Source organism: Macaca fascicularis, chromosome 14 (genome assembly GCF_037993035.2).
Source record: "Macaca fascicularis isolate 582-1 chromosome 14, T2T-MFA8v1.1".
NCBI lineage: Eukaryota > Metazoa > Chordata > Mammalia > Primates > Cercopithecidae > Macaca > Macaca fascicularis.
The window spans coordinates 111,854,885-111,875,634 of NC_088388.1; the positions used below are offsets into that span (position 1 = coordinate 111,854,885).

At 41.7% G+C, this 20,750-nt stretch overlaps 1 long non-coding RNA gene across 1 annotated transcript in view; it reads right to left on the reverse strand.

Annotated features, from left to right (window-relative positions):
* The window catches only part of LOC135967122 (uncharacterized), a 52,642-nt gene that overhangs the window by 10,704 nt on the left and 21,188 nt on the right, over positions 1-20,750 (reverse strand). Inside the window, exons 2-3 of the long non-coding RNA XR_010581001.1 lie at positions 7,176-7,345; positions 5,275-5,356 (exon numbers count right to left, since the gene is read on the reverse strand). This is a non-coding gene — a long non-coding RNA (uncharacterized lncRNA). The remainder of the gene's footprint in view (positions 1-5,274; positions 5,357-7,175; positions 7,346-20,750) is intronic.

Here is a 20,750-nt window from a genome sequence, read left to right on the forward strand (position 1 = left end):
TAAATAATGGTTAAAATGCGCATGTAAAGTCCCATTATCATGAGTACCACAGTACTAGATCATTATTCTAAGAGTTCCTTAAACTCATGAAAGACTTTTCAAGTCGGGTGGAATAATATCTGGGAAAGACATGAACCTTCAGCAATCTACATCTATCCAGATCTGGAGTTAAATGTATTTATGAGATATGCAGAGACCTATCTGTGCATGGGGGGGTCTATTCCAGGCTTGTCTGTAGGACTGAGAAAGCTCTCTAGCCATGTTGTTGCTCACATTCCTTTCTATGAAGCTGTCTTTTCCTGTTTCCAATAACAACCGCAATCCCCTCTGCTATGTGTTAACCTCATTTCCCCTTCCCCTTTCTTAGCCTTGGGCATTCTCCCCATCATTTACAATCTTCCAGCTCACCTAAGGTGGACATTTTTCCCTTAGGCTGTTGTTCACCCAATGCAGGGCCAGTTTCTCTATGCAGGTGACTCAGATCTGGTAGGAATTTAGCAGTAATTGTGCAAGAGAAGAGAATCTAATTGGGATATTCGTGTCATTATTCTTAAAGGTCACCTTCCTTGTCCAAGTCATTCTAAAGCCTTGTTTTAATGGCATGACACTACTGGGGTCATATCCCTCTGTATTATACCCTGGAAAGAAGTCAGCAGCGTCCCCTCCCCCTGCTTCCAATGCTTTGTTTTATTAGTTTCTTCAAAGTCTTCGTGTCAGCTCCAAAGTGCCATCTGGGAGCCTCTGCTGCTGCAGCTGCCCTGTGCAAAGTCACCACATGGGCCTGGGATGCCATGTCCACACCCTCCACTTGATTTCTTCAGCAGAACAACTAAGCTGACATGAAACAAGGAGGCTTTTTCTGATTTCTGGGACAGCTGCCTCACTTTGATTGAATTATATTTAAATAACTTAGGTTTTAGGAGGATCAAATGAAGAATGTTTTCTGAATGGGTTCAAAATCAACTTCCTTGAATTCCTGCTCTCAAAACTGTTTGCTTAAAGATTTACCGGGTGGCTCATCAGTCAGCCAAGAAGTTCTGGCCTAGATTTGGGTCTCCTTTTGAAAATATTTTGCAAACCCACAGCCCCTCACTAGACGATGCAGGAAAGGCCCATTTGTTCTTCACCACACATGTGCAGCCCGAGTTTTTCTGTTCCTGTTCATCGTTTTATTCCCCAGAGGAAGCCCAAACTTCTTTACCAAACCCTAAGGTGTCACTTAGGCTGCAATAAAAAAAAAAAAAAAAAAAAAAAAAAAAAAAAAAAAAATGGTGCTGCCTGGAAATGATTTCACTTCTGATCTCTTTCATATGTTTTTAAAGAGGTGCCTGGGCCTGGGACTTAGATTCCTGAAAACCTAACACCTGGCCCAAGGACCTACCTCAGCGAACTCATTACAGCCACACTCAGATATTGCTATCTTCAAGAAAAGAAGTAGAAGTCACTGCTTCGTTCTGTTTCCAGAATGTCAGTCAATGGAAACAAAGATAATGATTAAAGAGCTAAAGTGAACTTACTATGTACCAGGTTCTGTATTGAGTTCGTACTATCTCATTTCTTAGTCTAAACGTCCCTGGGATAACTCAGCCGAAGGTTGGAGACCTTACATAACATACCCAAGTTCCTACAGCTGGTAAGTACTGGTGGCTGACTGTGGAATGAGGCCTGATTCCAAAGCCAGTTCTCTTAAGCACTACACAGCTCTCTTCCCCGAAGTACCTTTGGAAGGCCCTCAGCATCCTTGATAAGCCCTTGTTAATTAAGACAAGCTTTCTTCCTATCTGCCATTGTTCTTAAGCTTCTAAGAAACAACTCGTTGTTGTTCTTGGGAATTGGGAATGTTGGGCACAGCTTATGAAAAACAAACAAACAAACAAACAAAAAACCAGCAAATAAATACATAACCAGATGACCATTGTTCTTTGCTTTAAGTGCATTTTGAAAATCTTTAAGCTCCTAGAGGACACTGCAGTGGCCATAATAAAATGTGTAAAGAGCTGGAATATTGAATCATGCAGAGGTAATAATTTTTATATGGTATGGCATCCAGGGATGAATTTAGTTGGGAAAATAACCTCCCATTTATAAAAGCAGATTTAAAGAAATAATTATTTACCAATTGGTAAGCAAATGGCAAATTGTAAAAATGTCTAGTTCCATAGCTACTATGTTCCAAGAACACGGCTAATTTGTCCTCAGTTTCACTATGTGAGGAAGACAGAAGCATAGACAGCCAGAAAATAGGGGGATTTGGGGTCAGCAAACTTCACCAGAGTTCAGACATTTTCTTGCATTCGTTCAAAATATTGATTGACCATCTACTCTGTACTGAATATTAGTTGGCGAACAACACAAAAATTGCCGCAACTTTAAAAAGCTTAGGATTACACCTGGTTTAATTTCACCATCATAAAACGCAGGGGTGCAAATCTGAAACTTTAGTCTTTTATAACAATTGATTTCAAACCTTATATCTTTTGGTGGCAGAAAACAATCTTGCCCATTCAAGGTAAAAATTCAGTTTCTTCTGGATTAAAATACGGTCTCTTTGGGGCAAAAAAAAATCAGCTCATGTTTTTCTCTTTTCCTTTTCACCTTTCCATGGGGGTAATTTAAGTTTTGGGCATTCTAGGGGAAAATGGGGCCACATTTCAAGTAGTCTGTTGTCCACACTGGTCTTCACTGGGTTGAATCTCACCTTATTTCCCCCTTATCCTTAGGTCCTGGGCTTCCCTCCTGAGGGCCAGGTTTTCGCACTGGCCTTTGGACTCCAGGCATAACCACTCTTGAGTCATCCTTGTCCCAAATCCAGACCGCTTTGAGTCAGCCCATATTCTCTCAGCATTCTTCTACCCGTGGTGGGTCTGAGAACTTGTGTTTGCTTTCTCTATTTTCCTTAAGAGTAACAGTACTTCCCAAGGCTTCCCCCAAGCCCATCCCCCTGTATCCCGCATCCACCATTGCTCCCCTCTGTGAGGTTATTCTATAAGCCTCTCAGTGTCTCTGGGTTTTTCCTGGGGAAGCCAAGCATAAGTCTTCTCTGCTCTGGGATCTGCACACACTGACCAAGGAATTGGTCATTTGCCCCAAGGCAAGGGGCAGGATTCCATTTTTTTACCTTGATTTTCCTCTCCCGATTCCCAAACTCCTTTTCTCCAGGCCAGAAGGAGGCTTTAATCTTCAGTAGTAAAGAAAACTGGCTCTTAAATCATCATGAATACTTTCAAAGGTGTTGTTTGTGGAATAAATTGTATTGTTAGTTTCTTTAGGACTTAACTTTTTGATTCTCAAAACTCTTTTTGTAAATTGTTAAACTGAACTTTGTTGAAACCAAAAGCCTCTTCTTCTCAAAAGACAGTTAAGAAAATGAAAACACGAATCACAGAGGTGGAAAAGCTATTCACAATACATATATCTACCTAAGGACTTATCTCTAGAATGTATTTAAAACTTCTATAACTCAACAATGCGAAGACAAACAATCTAATTTTTAAAATAGCCCAGAAGACTTGAATAGCACTTCATAAAAGAAGTTATATAAATGGCCAAAGAGCACACAAAAAGATACTGAACATCACCACTCAACATGGAAATGTAAATTAAAGTCATCATTAGATACCACTTATCCATTAGAATGGCTAACATTTAATAGACTGATGACTAAGTCAAGCAAAGATGTGGAACACTAGAACTCTCATATACTGCTGGTGAGACTGTGGAATGATACAACTACTTTGGAAAAGTTTGCCATTTTCTTACAAAATTAAACATACACCAATCCTGTGACATTATCCTAAGAGAAATGAAAACATATGTCCACAAAAATCTGTGTACAAGAATGTTCATGGCAACGTTAGACACAATAACTCAAACCTGAAGATTTCAAGTATCCATCCATGGAAGAATGGGTAAATTGTGGCGTATCCATACAGTGGAATACTGCTTAGCAGTAAAAAAGAACAAACTACTCATACATGCAACAACATGGGCAAAGCTCAAAGACAATATGTTGAATGAAATTAGCCAGACACAAAAGTACAATTCCATGTATTTCAAGTCCTAGAACAGATAAACCAGACTATTATGATAGAATGAAATGAGAATAGTGGTTGCCTCTGATTGTAGGGTCTAAAAAGAGCTTTGACTGTAATGACACAAGGGTACTTAACAGGGTGAAGAAATGTTCTCTATCTTCAACATGTTGGGGGTTACCCAGGTGTAAATGCTTTTCAGAATTTAAAATTTGTACATCTTGCTGCATGTAAATCCTGTCCGCACTAACCATGCCTAGGAAGGAAAGGAGTTGTTGTTTTGTAGAAGGGATTGGGGTTTGGGAGATTAGCCGGACATGATCAGTAGGGAGTGTAAGTGTATTTATGAGAATTATGCCAAGATAGGTATCAGATGAGGAAGAAATTTGGGCTTGACTGAAGTAATGGGGGCTGTCTGTGAAGCCTTGCAGCAGTGGAGCCTAGGTAATTTGCTGAGTCTGATGGGTGTCAGGGTCAGTTAAGTGAAAGTGAAGAGAGGCTGGGATGAAGGGTGTAAAAGGAACAATAAAGAAAGTATGTTTGAGATCCAGAACAGAATAATGCATTGTGGAGGGAGGTATCGAGGATAGGAGAGTATATGGCTTTGGCATCATGGGGTGAATAGGCAAGACAATTTGGTTGATAAGGTACAGATCTTGAACTAACCTGTAAGCCTTGTCTGGTTTTAGGACAGGTAAAATGGGGGAATTGTAAGGGCAGTTTATAGGCTTTAAAAGGCCATGTTGTAGCAGGCGAGTGATTACAGGCTTTAATCCTTTTAAAGTGTGCTGCAGGATGGGATATTGGCATTGAGTGGGGTAAGGGTGATTAGGTTTTAATGAGATAGTAAGGGGCATATGATCAGTCGCCAAGGAGGGAGTAGAGGTATCCTATACTCGTGGGTTAAGGTGGGGGGATACGAGGGGAGGATGTGAAGGAGGCTTTGAACTGGGGTAAAAGGTGGCAATGAGGTGTGGCTGTAGCCTAGGAATAGTCAGAAAAGCAGATAATTTGGTTAAAATCTCTTGGCCTAATAAGGGAACTGGACAAGTGGGGATAACTAAAAAGGAGTGCATAAAAGAATGTTGCCCAAATTGGCACTAGAGTTGGGGAATTTTAAGAGGTTTAGAAGCCTGGCCATCAATATCCACAACAGTTATGGAGGCAAGGGAAACAGGCCTTTGAAAAGAAGGTAATGTGGAGTGGGCAGCCTCCATATTGATTAAGAAGGGGATGGACTTACCCTCCACTCTAAGAGTTACCCAAAGCATCTGTGATGGTCTAGGAAGCTTCCAACGCGATAGGGCAGCGTCAATCTTCAGCCCCTAAGCCGAGAAGGTGGGGAAAGGAGTGAGTCAGAGAGCCCTGGGCCAGAGTTCCAGGGCCTCTAGGAGTGGCTGCTGGGCAAGTTGAACAGTCCGATTTCCAGTGGGCTCCCGCACAGATGGGACACAGCTTAGGAGGAATCCCGGGCTGTGGGCATTCCTTGGCCCAGTGGCCAGATTTCTGGCACTTGTAGCAAGTTCCTGGGGAAGGAGGTTCTGGAGGAACCCCTGGCAGCTGCGGTTCAGGCGTTTGGAGTTGTGTGCTGGAGGTGTGGCTGGGGTTTGTCTCACAGTGGAGGCAAGGAATTATAACTCAGAAATAAGTTGCTACTTGGCTGCCTCTACCCTATCATTGTACACCTTGAAGGTGAGGTTCATTAAGTCCCGTTGTGGGGTTTGAGGGCCGGAATTTAATTTTTGGAGCTTTATTTAATGTCAGGAGCAGATTGGGTAATAAAATAAAATGCATATTGAGAATAAGACAGCCTTCTGATTTTTCAGGGTCTAGGGCTGAAAAGCGTCTTAGGGTTGCTACTAAACAGGCCATGAACTGGGCTGGGTTTTTCATATTTGATGGAAAAGAGCCCAAATGCTAACTGATTTGGGAGAGGTTGGATAAAGAAAAAGGAGCATTAACCTTGACTATGCCTTTAGCTCTAGCCACTTTTTAAAGAGGAAATTGCTGGGCAGGTGGGGAAGGGCTAGTCGTGGAACGAAACTGTAAGCCAGACCAGGTGTGAGGAGGGGAGGTGATAAAAGGATTATAGGATGGGGAGTGAAGGCTGAGGAAAAATTGGGACTTAGCTTGGCCTGGCGAGGAGGGGAGAGGTCAGATAGGTCTGTAGAAAAGGATGATTAGAAACTCTCAGCAACACTTGGGGTTGGGACTGAGGGGGCAGGCAGGAGGGAAAGAAGGAAGGTTTGGGATGAGTTGCATTGGGAACAGAGACTAGGGAGGGACTGATGTGTAAAAGAATGCCTGGACGTCAGGCACCTCAGACCGTTTGCCCATTTTACAACAAGAATTATTTAGATCTTGTTGGATGGAAAAATCGAAAGTGCCATTTTCTGGCTATTGGAACTACTGTCGAGTTTGTATCGGGGTGGAGGGGTGTTGCAGAAGAAGATAAGGCGTTTAGGTTTTAGGTCAGGTGTGAGCTGAAGAGGTTTTAAGTTCTTGAGAACACAGGCTAAGGGAGAAGAAGGAAGAATGGAGGGTGAAATGTTACCCATAGTGAAGGAGGCAAGCCCAGAGAAAAGAGATAGTAGAGACACAGAGAGAAGGAGTTCAGGGGTTCTTGCCCTCCGGAAAAGCGGGACAGGGATCAGGGCGTGGAAGTAAGGGATTGGGGTACAAAAATAAGAGGTTGGGATGCAAAAATAAGAGGTTGGGGTGCAAAAATAAGAGGTCGGGGTTCTTGCCCCTCCCCCAGAAAAGCAGAGAAGGGGTAGAAACAGGGAGAGAAGGGGTCAGGGTGCTTGCCCCTCCCCCAGAAAAGTGGGACTTGCCGCTTAGGGTGAAAGACCAAGGCAGGCGTCCCTGCAGCGTGGTCAGACACCTCTGAAATGTGGGTGAGTAATCAGAGAGGCATCCCTGCAATGACTAAACACCAAGGGAAGGCTGCCTTCCTCAGTCCCTGACCGGCGCCGGCGTTTTGGGTCCACAGATAAAATATGTCTCCTTTGTCTCTACCAGAAAATGAAAGGAATTGAAATTAAGAGAAGGGAGAGATTGCAGGGTGCTGCCAAGATTGAAAGGAGAAAGAGGTTGAGAGATAGTGAGAGAAGTTGCAGAAGAGAGTAAAAAGGGGCCGCTTACCCGATTTAATATTGGTGAGATGTTCACGAGATGTTCCTTGGGCTGGTGGGTCTGAGGACCCGAGGTCGTAGGTGGATCTTTCTCGTGGAGCAAAGAGCAGGAGGACAGGGGATTGATCTCCCAAGGGAGGTCCCCTGATCCGAGTCACGGCACCAAAATGTCATGCGCGTCTGTGTGAAGAGACCACCAAACAGGCTTTGTGTGAACAATAAAGCTTTTTAATCACCTGGGTGCAGGTGGGCTGAGTCCCAAAAGAGAGTCAGCAAAGGGAGATAAGGGTGGGACCATTTTATAGGATTTGAGTAGGTAAAGGAAAATTCCAGTCAAAGGGGGGTTGTTCTCTGGTGGGCAGGAGTGGGAGTCAAAAGGTGCTCAATGGGGGAGTTTTTTGAGCCAGGATGAGCCAGGAAAAGGACTTTCACAAGGTAATGTCATCACTTAAGGCAAGGACCGGCCATTTCCACTTCTTTTGTGGTGGAATGTCATCAGTTAAGGCAGGGCAGGGCATTTTCACTTCTTTTGTGATTCTTCAGTTACTTCAGGCCATCTGGGCATATACTTGGCAAGTCACAGGGGATGAGATGGCTTGGCTTGGGCTCAGAGGCCTGACATTATAGATTTAAGTTTTACCTTTAGGTTTATAATCTATTTAGAGTTAATTTTTTATAAGGTGTCACCTTTTTTATTGCTTATGAGTAATTATTCCGGTAGCATTTTTTAAAAGACTAATCTTTCTCTACCGAATTGCCTTTGCATTAAAAAAATCAGTAGATTGGCCGGGTATGCTGGCTCATGCCTTTAATCCCAGCACTTTGGGAAGCTGAGGTGGGTTGATCACCTGAGGTCAGGAGTTCAAGACCAGCCTGACCAACGTGGAAAAATCCCATCTCTACTAAAAATACAAAATTAACTGGGTGTGTTGGTGCATGTCTGTAATCCCAGCTACTCGGGAGGCCGAGGCAGAATATTCGCTTGAACCCAGGAGGCAGTGGTTGCAGTGAGTCAAGATCACACCACTGCACTCCAGCCTGGGCAGCAACAAGAGCAAAACTCAGTCTCAAAAAAAAAAAGAAAAAAAAATCGGTAGATCCCATATGTGTAGGTCTATTTCTGAACTCTCTATTCTGTTTCCTTGATCCATTTGTCTAGCTTTGCACCAGTGCTGCACTGTCTTAGTTACTATAGCTTTACAATAAGACTTAAAATCAGGTAGTGTAAATCCTCCATTATTTTACTTTTAACCTATTTGCGTTTTTATATTTAAAGTGTGTTTCGGGTTCCAAGATGGCCGAATAGGAACAGCTCCAGACTACAGCTCCCAGCATGAGATGGCACAGAAGATGGGTGATTTCTGCATTTTTAGCCAAGGTACTGGGTTCATATCACTGGGGCATGTTGGAGAGTGGGTGCAGGGCAATGGGTGCAGGACAGTGGGTGCAGCCCACCGAGCGACAGCCGAAGCAGGGTGAATCATTGCCTCAACTGGGAAGTGCAAGGGGTAAGAGAATTCCCTTTCTTTTTATTTATTTATTTATTTTTTTTTTTTTTTTTTGAGACGGAGTCTCGCTCTGCCGCCCAGGCTGGAGTGCAATGGCCGGATCTCAGCTCACTGCAAGCTCCGCCTCCCGGGTTCACGCCATTCTCCTGCCTCAGCCTCCCGAGTAGTTGGGACTACAGGCACCCGCCACCACGCCCGGCTAGTTTTTTGTATTTTTCAGTAGAGACGGGGTTTCACTGTGTTAGCCAGGATGGTCTCGATCTCCTGACCTCGTGATCCGCCCGTCTCGGCCTCCCAAAGTGCTGGGATTACAGGCTTGAGCCACCGCGCCCGGCGAGAATTCCCTTTCTTAGCCAAGGGAAACCGTGACACAGAGCACCTGGAAAATCGGGTCATTCCCACCCTAATACTGTGCTTTTCCAAGGGTCTTAGCAAATGGCACACCAGGAGATTATATCCCGTGCCTGGATCAGAGGGTCCCATGCCCACGGAACCTCCCTCATTGCTAGCACAGCAGTCTGAGATCTAACTGCAAGAATGGCAGCGAGGCTGGGGGAGGGATGCCTGCCACTGCCGAGGTTTGAGTAGGTAAACAAAGCCACCAGGAAGCTTGAATTGGGTGGAGTCCACTGCAGCTCAAGGAGGTGTGCCTGCCTCTGTAGACTCCACCTCTGGGGACAGGGCATAGCCAAACAAAAGGCAGCAGAAACCTCTGCAGATTTAAATGTCCCTGTCTGACAGCTTTGAAGAGAGTAGTGGTACTCCCAGCATGGAGTTTGAGATCTGAGAATGGACAGACTGCCTCCTCAAGTGGGTCCCTGACCCCCGAGTTGCCTAACTGTGAGGCATCCCCCAGTAGGGGCAGACTGACACCTCACACGGCCAGGTACCCCTCTGAGACGAAGCATCCAGAGGAATGATCAGGAAGCAACATTTGCTGTTCAGCAATATTCAGTATTCTGCAGCCTCTGCTGCTGATACCCAGGCAAACAGGGTCTAGAGTGGACCTCCAGCAAACTCCAGCAGACCTGAAGCTGAGGGTCCTGACTGTTAGAAATAAAACTAACAAACAGAAAGGACATCCACACCAAAACCCCATCTGTACGTCACCATCATCAAAGACCAAAGGTAGATAAAACCACAAAGATGGGGAAAAAACAGAGTAGAGAAGCTGAAAATTCTAAAAATCAGAGTGCCTCTCCCCCTCCAAAGGAATGCAGCATCTCACCAGCAATGGAACAAAGCTGGACAGAGAACGATTGACGAGTTGAGAGAAGAAGGCTTCAGATGATCAAACTTCTGTGAGCTAAAGGAGAAAGTTTGAACCCATCGCAAAGAAGCTAAAAAACCTTGAAAAAAGATTAGATGAATGGCTAACTAGAATAACCAATGTAGAGAAGTCCTTAAATGACCTGATAGAGCTAAAAACCATGGCTCAAGAACTACGTGACAAATGCACAAGCTTCGGTAACCGATTTGATCAACTGGAAGAAAGGGTATCAGTGAAGATCAAATGAATGAAAGGAAGCGAGAAGATAATTTTAGAGAAAAAAGAGTAAAAAGAAATGAACAAAGCCTCCAAGAAATATGGGACTATGTGAAAAGACCAAATCTACATCTGATTGGTGTACCTGAAAGTGACGGGGAGAATGGAGCCAAGTTAGAAAAAACTCTCTAGGATATTATCTAGGAGAATTTCCCCAACCTAGCAAGGCAGGCCAACATTCAAATTCAGGAAATAGAGAGAACGCCACAAAGATACTCCTCGAGAAGAGTAACTCCAAGACACATAATTGTTAGATTCACCAAAGTTGAAATGAAGGAAAAAATGTTAAGAGCAGCCAGAGAGAAAGGTCGGGTTACCCACAAAGGGAAGCCCATTAAACTAACAGTGGATCTCTCAGCAGAAACTCTACAAGCCAGAAGAGAGTGGGGGCCAATATTCAACACTCTTAAAAAAAAATAATTTTCAACCCAGAATTTCATATTCAGCCAAACTAGGTTGCATAAGTGAAGGAGAAATAAAATCCTCTACAGTCAAGCAAATGCTGAGAGGTTTTGTCACCACCAGGCCTGCCCTACAAGAGCTCCTGAAGGAAGCACTAAACACGGAAAGGAACAACCAGTACCAGCCACTACAAAAACATGCCAAAATGTAAAGACCATCGATGCTAGGAAGAAACTGCATCAACTAACGAGCAAACCTTAAATATAAGTGGGCTAAATGCTCCAATTAAAAGACACAGACTGGCCAATTGGATAAACAGTCAAGACACATCAGTGTTCTGTATTCAGGAGACCCATCTCACGTGCAGAGACACACATAGGCTCAAAATAAAGGGATGGAGGAAGATCTACCAAGGAAATAGAAAACAAAAAAAGGCAAGGGTTGCAATCCTAGTCTCTGATAAAATAAACTTTAAACCAACAAATATCAAAAGAGACAAAGAAGGCCATTACATAATGGTAAAGGGATTAATTCAACAAGAAGAGCTAACTATCCTGAATATATATGCACCCAATACAGGAGCACCCAGATTCATAAAACAAGTTCTTAGAGACTTACAAAGAGACTTAGACTCCCACACAATATTAATGGGAGACTTTAATAGCCCACTGTCAACACTAGACAGATCAACAAGACAGAAAGTTAACAAGGATATCCAGGAATTGAACTCAGCTCTGCACCAAGTGGACCTAATAGACATCTACAGAACTCACCACCCCAAATCAACAGAATATACATTCTTCTCAGCACCATATCACACTTATTCCAAAACTGACCACATAGTTGGAAGTAAAGCACTCCTCAGCAAATGTAAAAGAACAGAAATTATAACAAACTGTCTCTCAGACCACAGTGCAATCAAACTAGAACTCAGGACTAAGAAACTCACTCAAAACCAATCAACTACATGGAAACTGAACAACCTGTTCCTGAATGACTACTGGGTACATAACGAAATGAAGGCAGAAACAAAGATGTTCTTTGAAACCAATGAGAACAAAGATACAACATACCAGAATCTCTGGGACACATTTAAGCAGTATGTAGAGGGAAATTTATAGCACTAAGTGCCCACAAGAGAAAGCAGGAAAGATCTAAAATTGACACCCTAACATCACAATTAAAAGAACTAGAGAAGCAAGAGCAAACACATTCAAAAGCTGGCAGAAGGCAAGAAATAGCTAAGATCAGAGCAGAGCTGAAGGAGACAGAGACACAAAAAACCCTCCAAAAAACTCAATGAATCCAGGAGCTGGTTTTTTGAAAAGATCAACAAAATTGATAGACCACTAGCAAGACTAATAAAGAAGAAAAGAGAGAAGAATCAAATCGACGCAATTAAAAATGATAAAGGGGATATCACCACCAACCCCACAGAAATACAAACTACCTTCAGAGAATACTATAAACACCTCTACGCGAATAAACTAGAAAATCTAGAAGAAATGGATAAATTCCTGGACACATACACTAAGACTAAACCAGGAAGAAGTTGAATCCCTGAATAGATCCATTACAGGCTCTGAAATTGAGGCAAATAGCCTACCAACCAAAAAAAGTCACAGACCAGAAGTATTCACAGCCGAATTCTACCAGAGGTACAAGGAGGAGCTGGTACCATTCCTTCCAAAACTATTCCAATCAATAGAAAAAGAGGGAATCCTCCCTAACTCATTTTATGAGGCCAACATCATCCTGATACCAAAGCCTGGCAGAGACACAACAAAAAAAGAGAATTTTAGACCAATATCCCTGATGAACATTGATGCAAAAATTCTCAATAAAATACTGGCAAACCAAATCCAGCAGCACATCAAAAATTTATCCACCATGATCAAGTGGGCTTTATCCCTGGGATGCAAGGCTGGTTCAACATATGCAAATCAATAAATGTAATCCAGGAGATAAACAGAACCAAATACAAAAACCACATGATTATCTCAATAGATGCATAAAAGGCCTTCAACAAAATTCAACAACCCTTCATACTAAAAACTCTCAATAAATTCGGTATTGATGGAACGTATCTCAAAATAATAAGAGCTATTTATGACAAACCCACAGCCAATATCATACTGAATGGGCAAAAACTGGAGGCATTCCCTTTGAAAACTGGCACAAGACAGGGATGCCCTCTCTCACCACTCCTATTCAACATTGTGTTGGAAGTTCCGGCCAGGGCAATCAGGCAGGAGAAAGAAAGAAACGGTATTCCATTAGGAAAAGAGGAAGTCAAATTGTCCCTGTTTGAAGATGACATGATTGTATATTTAGAAAACCCCATCATCTCAGCCCAAAATCTCCTTAAGCTGATAAGCAACTTCAGCAGTCTCAGGATACAAAATCAATGTGCAAAAATCACATACATTCTTAAACACCAATAACAGACAGAGAGCTAAATTGTGAGTGAACTCCCATTCACAATTGCTTCAAAGAGAATAAAATACCTAGGAATCCAACTTACAAGGGATGTGAAGGACCTCTTCAAAGACAACTACAAACCACTGCTCAATGAAATAAAAGAGGACACAAACAAATGGAAGAACATTCCATGCTCATGGATAGAAAGAATCAATATCGTGAAAATGGCCATACTGCCAAAGGTAATTTATCAATTCAATGCCATCCCCATCAAGCTACCAATGACTTTCTTCGCAGAATTGGAAAAAACTACTTTAAAGTTCATATGGAACCAAAAAAGAGCCCGCATTGCCAAGACAATCACAAGCCCAAAGAACAAAGCTGGAGGCATCATGCTACCTGACTTCAAACTACACTACAAGGCTACAGTAACCCAAACAGCTTGGTACTGTTACCAAAACAGAGATACAGACCAATGGAACAGAACAGAGCCCTCAGAAATAATAGCACACATCCACAACCATCTGATCTTTGACAAACCTGACAAAAACAAGAAATGGGGAAAGGATTCCCTATTTAATAAATAGTGCTTGGAAAACTGGCTAGCCATATGTGGAAAGCTGAAACTGGATCCCTTCCTTACACCTTATACTAAAGTTAATTCACGATGGATTAGGAACTTAAATGTTAGACCTAAAACCAGAAAAACTCTAGAAGAAAAAGTAGGCAACACCATTCAGGACATAGGCATGGGCAAGGACTTCATGTCTAAAACACCAAAAGCAATGATAATAAAAGCCAAAATTGACAAATGCGATCTAATTAAACTAAACAACTTCTGCGCAGCAAAGTAAACTACCATTAGAGTGAACAGGCAACCTATAGAATGGGAGAAAATTTTTTCGATCTACTTATCTGACAAAGGGCTAATATCCAGAACCTCCAAAAACTCAAACAAATTTACAAGAAAAAAACAAACAACCCCATCAAAAAGTGGGTGAAGGATATGAACAGACACTTCTCAAGAGAAGACATTTATGCAGCCAATAGATACATGAAGAAATGCTCATCATCACTCGCCATCAGAGAAATGCAAATCAAAACCACAATGAGATACCATCTCACACTAGTTAGAATGGCAATCATTAAAAAGTCAGGAAACAGGCCGGGTGTGGTGGCTCAAGCCTGTAATCTCAGCACTTTGGGAGGCCGAGACGGGCGGATCACAAGGTCAGGAGATCGAGACCATCCTGGCTAATATGGTGAAACCCCATCTCTACTAAAAAATACAAAAAACTAGCTGGGTGAGGTGGCGGGCGCCTGTAGTCCCAGCTACTCGGGAGGCTGAGGCAGGAGAATGGCATAAACCCGGGAGGCGGAGCTTGCAGTGAGCTGAGATCCAGCCACTGCAGTCCAGCCTGGGTGACAGAGCGAGACTCCGTCTCAAAAAAAAAAAAAAAAGTCAGGAAACAACAGGTGCTGGAGAGGATGTAGAGAAATAGGAACACTTTTACACTGTTGGTGGGACTGTAAACTAGTTCAACCATTGTGGAAAACAGTATGGTGATTCCTCAAGGATCTAGAACTAGAAATACCATTTGACCCAGCCATCCCATTACTCGGTATATGCCCAAAGGATTATAAATCATGCTGGTATAAAGACACATGCACACGTATGTTTACTGCAGCACTATTCACAATAGCAAAGACTTGGAACCAACCCAAATGTCCATCAATGACAGACTGGATTAAGAAAATGTGGCACATATACACCATGGAATACTATACAGCCATAAAAAAGGATGAGTTCATGTCCTTTGTAGGGACATGGATGCAGCTGGAAATCATCATTCTCAGCAAACTATCGCCAAGAAAACCAAACACCACATGTTCTCATAGGTGGGAATTGAACAATGAGAACACCTGGACACAGGAAGGGGAACATCACACACTGGGGCCTGTCCTGGGGTTGGGGGAGGAGGGAAGGATAGCATTAGGAGATATACCTAATGTAAATGATGAGTTAATGGGTGCAACACACCAACATGGGACATGTATACATATATAATAAACCTGCACGTTATGCACATGTACCCTAGAACTTAAAGTATCATAAAAAATAAAAAAATTAAAAATAAAATAAATAAATAAAGTGTGTTTCTTGTTGGCCAAGTACAGTTCTTGCTTTCGTACGTAATTTGCTAATCTCTGCCTTCTAATTCAAATACTTAGGCTATTTACACTTAATGTGTTTTTTAAAATGTGTTTGAGTTTAAACTACCATCTTGATATGTCATGTCTAATTTATCTGTTTTTCTCACTTTTTTTCTCTTTTCCTCCTTTTTAAGAAATTGAGTACTTTTATGATATATTTTATCTCCTTTGTTAGTTTATTAGCTATAACTCTTTGTTGTATTACTGTAATGGTTGCTTTAGAGTTTATAGTATACATGTTTACCTTATCAATATCTACCCACAAGTGATATTAGACCACTTCATTTATAGTGTAAGATCTTTACGTTTGTATATTTGTCATTCTCTCCTTCTTTTTTATGTGCTATTTTTGTCACACATTTCATGTTATGTGTTATAATCTGCATGATATATTTTTATTATTTTTGTTTTAAATGACCAATTATTTTTAAAGAGATTTAAGCAATAAGAAAAAGTATTTTTTGTTTACCTGAGTTCTGGTCACCAACATTTGTTTGCATAGATTCAGATTTCCTTTAGTCTCAGTTCTTCCTGAAGGACATCCTTTAACATTTTTTGTGGTACAGATCTACTGGTGATAAATTCTTTTTAAAAAAAAAATGCTGGCCGGGCACAGTGGCTCAAGCCTGTAATCCCAGCACTTTGGGAGGCTGAGATGGGCGGATCACGAGGTCAGGAGATCGAGACCATCCTGGCTAACACGGTGAAACCCCGTCTCTACTAAAATACAAAAAAAATTAGCCGGGCGAGGTGGCGGGCGCCTGTACTCCCAGCTACTCGGGAGGCTGAGGCAGGAGAATGGCGTGAACCTGGGAGGCGGGGCTTGCAGTGAGCTGAGATCCGGCCATTGCACTCCAGCCTGGGCAACAGAGCTAGACTCTGTCTCAAAAAAAAAAAAAAAAAAAAATCTAGCCGGGCGAGGTGGCGGGTGCCTCTGGTCCCAGCTACTCAGGAGGCTGAGGCAGGAGAATGGCATAAACCCGGGAGGTGGAGCTTGCAGTGAGCTGAGATCGCGCCACTGCACTCCAGCCTGGGTGACAGAGCGAGACTCCGTCTCAAAAAAAAAAAAAAAATGCTTTATTTTGTCTTCCTTACTGAAAAACATTCCTGCTGGATATAGAATTTGGGGTTGGCCTTTTTCTTTCAGAACTTTAAAGCTATTGTTTTACTGTATTTTACTGTATTTTGCCTTGCATTGTTCTGACTGGAAGTTTGCTTTTATTCTTATCTTGACCCTCTCTAAGTAATGTGTCTTTAATTCTCCATGTACTTTAACATACAGTAGTCCTCCTTTATCTGCAGGGGATGTTTTCCATGACCCCCAATGGATGTGTGAAACTATGTATAGTACTGAACCTATATATACTATGTTATTTCTCTACATACATACCTATGATGAAGTTTATTTTATAAATTAGGCACAGTAAGAATTTAACAGCAATAATTAATAATAAAATAGAATAATTATAGAATAATAAAATAGAATAATATAACAGTATACTATAAATAAGTTATTTGAATGTGCTCTCTCTTCTCTTTTTTTCTCCTCTCTCTCTCAAAGTATCTTAGTGCACTGTACTCACCTATTTTCTTTTTTTTTTTTTTTTTTTTTGAGACGGAGTCTCGTTCTGTCACCCAGGCTGGAGTGCAGTGGCCGGATCTCAGCTCACTGCAAGCTCTGCCTCCCGGGTTCACGCCATTCTCCTGCCTCAGCCTCCCGAGTAGCTGGGACTACAGGCGCCTGCCACCTCGCCCGGCTAAGTTTTTGTATTTTTAGTAGAGACGGGGTTTCACTGTGTTACCCAGGATGGTCTCGATCTCCTGACCTCGTGATCCGCCCGTCTCGGCCTCCCAAAGTGCTGGGATTACAGGCTTGAGCCACCGCGCCCGGCCTGTACTCACCTATTTTCAAACTATGTTTGACCACGGGTAACTGAAACCATGAAAAAGGAAACCACAGGTAAGTGGTGATTACTGTATTCTCTTTATCACTGATTTTAAGCAATTTGATTATGCTGTGCCTTGGTGATGTTCTCTTCATGCTTTTGTGATTGGAGTTCATTGAAAGTCTTTGATCAGTGGGTTTATAGTTTTCATCAACTTTGAAAAATATTAGACCATCATTTTGTCAAATATTTTTCTGCTCCTCCCATTTTGAAGACTCTAATTACATGTGTATTAGGCCATTTGAAGATGTCCCACAGTTCACTACTGCTAATTATTTTTAGTCTTTTTCTGTTTGTTTAACTTTGGATAGTTTTTATTGTTTTATGCATCTTTCTTATGCAATATCTAATCTGCTGTTAATCTGTCCCACACTAGTGTATTTTACTTACTCTGAAACATTATAGATTTTACCTTTAGAAATTAAATTTGGGTTTTAAAATATTTTCTGTCTACTTAACTATTCAATATTTCCTGTAGCTTCTTGAGTATATGGAACATGGTATAATACATTTTAATGTCCTTGTTTATGAATTCTATCATGTGTGTTATTTCTGGGCCAGTTTAATTAATTGCCTTTTCTCCTTATGAGTTCATAGTGTCTTCCTTTTTTTTGCTGGCGTATTAATTTTTGATTGGATAATAGGCGTGAATTTTACTTTGTTGGGTGCTGGATATTTTTGTATCCTATACCTATTCTTAAGTTTTGTTCTGAGACACAGTAGAGTTACTCGGAAACAGCTTGAACCTTTCATTTCTTGCTTTTATTTTTTTTTAGGTGAGGCCAGAATAGCAGTTTGTCTCTGATGAATTTTACTTTATTTCTGAGGCATAATGCTTTTGAGTATACTACTCAATGCCCCATTAATTATGAAGTTTTTCCAATCTGGCTGATAGGAAAGGTAACTATTCCTAATCCTGTATGATCTCCAGTGATTACTTGCTATAAATCTTCTGCAGTGCTTTTCCCAGCCTCGGGCAATTTATTCACATGCATAATCTGATCAGTTCTTGGTTGAAGACTTAATGAGACTCTTTGTAGATCACCAGAGCTTTCTGCAGCAGAGTTTACTCTTCTCCCATAATTTGTTCTAAGAACTCTAGCCGCCTTGGCTTCTCTAAATTCCTGGCTCTGTCTCCTCAACTTAGAGGAGTCCTTGTGCCATGACATAGAAATTAGTAGGATAATAAGATAAAGTGATTGTAGGGCTCATCTCTGTTGTTTCCTATCTCTCAGCGATCACTGTCCTTAATTGCCCAGTATCCAATGTCTTAAAAATCAATGTCTCTATTTTGTCCAGTTCTTAATTGTTTCAGGTGGGAGGGTAAATTCAGTCAAGTGATTACAGCTTGGCTGAAAACATTCCAATGTATGTTTGTAAAGATGACTTTGCTCTGTGGATAATAAATGGGAAGGCAAGTGAGTTTTGCTGGACATCAGATTTAAAAAAGGAAGGGGTGGCCTGCCCCTCCACACCCGTGGGCATTTCTCGTTAGGTGGAACGAGACACTTGAGAAAAGAAATGAGACACAGAGACAAAGTATAGAGAAAGAGAAAGAAAAAATGGGCCCAGGGGACCGGCACTCAGCATACAGAGGACCCACGCCGGCACCGGTCTCTGAGTTCCCTTCCTTAGTATTTATTGATTATTATCTTTACTATCTTAGAAAAAGGGAAGTAGCAGGATAATAGGATCATTGTAGGGAGAAGGTCAGCAATAAGATATATGAATAAAGATCTCTGTGAGATAAGTTTAAGGAAAAGTGCTGTGCCTAGATATGCATATGCAAACATCTCCATAAACCTTTTTAGTGCATAAAGAGCGGCATTGCGCTAGCAAGTCCCACCTTTTGCCCTAAGGCGGTTTTCTCCTTTCTCAGTAAACAGAACATACAATCGGGTTTTACACTGAGATGTTCCATTGCCCAGGGACGGGCAGGAGACAGATGCTTTTCTCTATCTCCACTGCCAAGAGACCTTCTTTCCTCTTATACTAGTCCTCCTCAGCACAGACCCTTCACGGGTGTCAGGCTGGGGGACGATCAGGTCTTTCCCTTCCCACGAGGCCATATTTCAGACTATCACATGGGGAGAAACCTTGGACAATACCTAGCTTTCCTAGGCAGAGGTCCCTGCGACATTTGGCAGTGTACGTGTCCCTGGGTACTTGAGATTAAGAGAATGGTGATGACTTTTCACAAGCATACTGCCTTCAGGCACTTGTTTAACAAAGCACACCCTGCACAGCCCAAAATCCATTAAACCTTGAGTCATCACAGCACATGTCTCTTGCAAGGACAAGGTTGGGGGTAGGGTCACAGATTAACAGCATCTCAAATACAGAATAAAATGGAGTCTCTTATGTCTTCTTTCTATATAGACACAGTAACAGTCTGATCTTTCTTTTCCCCACAAAAAAAAAAACAAATCAGTAAAATATAGCCAATATAGGTAAATCCTATTCCATATTGTTATTATGAAAATTAAGTTAGATAATACATACAGTATACAAAGAAGATCAGCTCCACTTTTTTCTTTATGGCATAAAGATGATAAATAATTTAAAGAATATTCTTTTCATATTCCCAGGTATATACACTTAATACATGTTTGTTGTTGGAAATTCAATCCACTTGTAAGACGGCAAAATAATCTAGCCAACAACGACATCAAGATGTCAAGGTAAATAAAAGTGGTTTAAAAAAACAATAGCAGCATGGCCAGGCATGGTGATTCATGCCTGTAATCCCAGTACTTTGGGAGGCCAAGGCAGGTGGATTATTTGAAGTCAGGAGTTTGAAACCAGCCTGGCCAACATGGTGAAACCCTGTCTCTACTAAAAATACAAAAATTAGCTAGGCGTGGTGGCGCTCGCCTGTAATCCTAGCTACTCAGGAGGCTGAGGCACAAGAATCACTTGAACCCAGGAGGAGAAGGTTACAGTGAGCCAAGATTGCCCCACTGCATTTCAGCCTGGGCCACAGAGTGAGACTGTGTCTCAAAACAAAAACAAAACACAATAGCAGCATATGTATACCTATTACCCTGGTAAGTTCTTACAGGAGGGTCCCACCATGGATGGAGGAGCCCCAGATAATTGTGAAGGGACTCAAGAGATAAAACTGACAAAGACCTTTTACAAACAGTTCACTCTTAGGCTTGAAAGATATCTGTAGGACAATAATGCCACCTTGGAACCACCTGTGATGAACATGTTAGCAGAAATAACGCAAGCTTATTATTTCAGAGTACACAATGCTTCTAAAAGAAAACTTCCTCAAGAGGAACACATTTAAAGACACAGCTGTTTATTGTCAAAACAGAGGGAAAAGATAGAAATTGTCTGAATTTTAAAATTAGAGTCTTACTATTTATAGTTCCTGAGCATATGAGCACACGTGAAACATCTTCTTTATTACACATGAGAATTGATTCTGTCCCTTCTAAACAAATGGCTACAACAAAACCATCTTCATGTCCAGCTACACTGAAGAAAATTCTTGCTTTGTTCTTAGGGTATTTCATTTCCAACATGCACTGTCTTGAGCC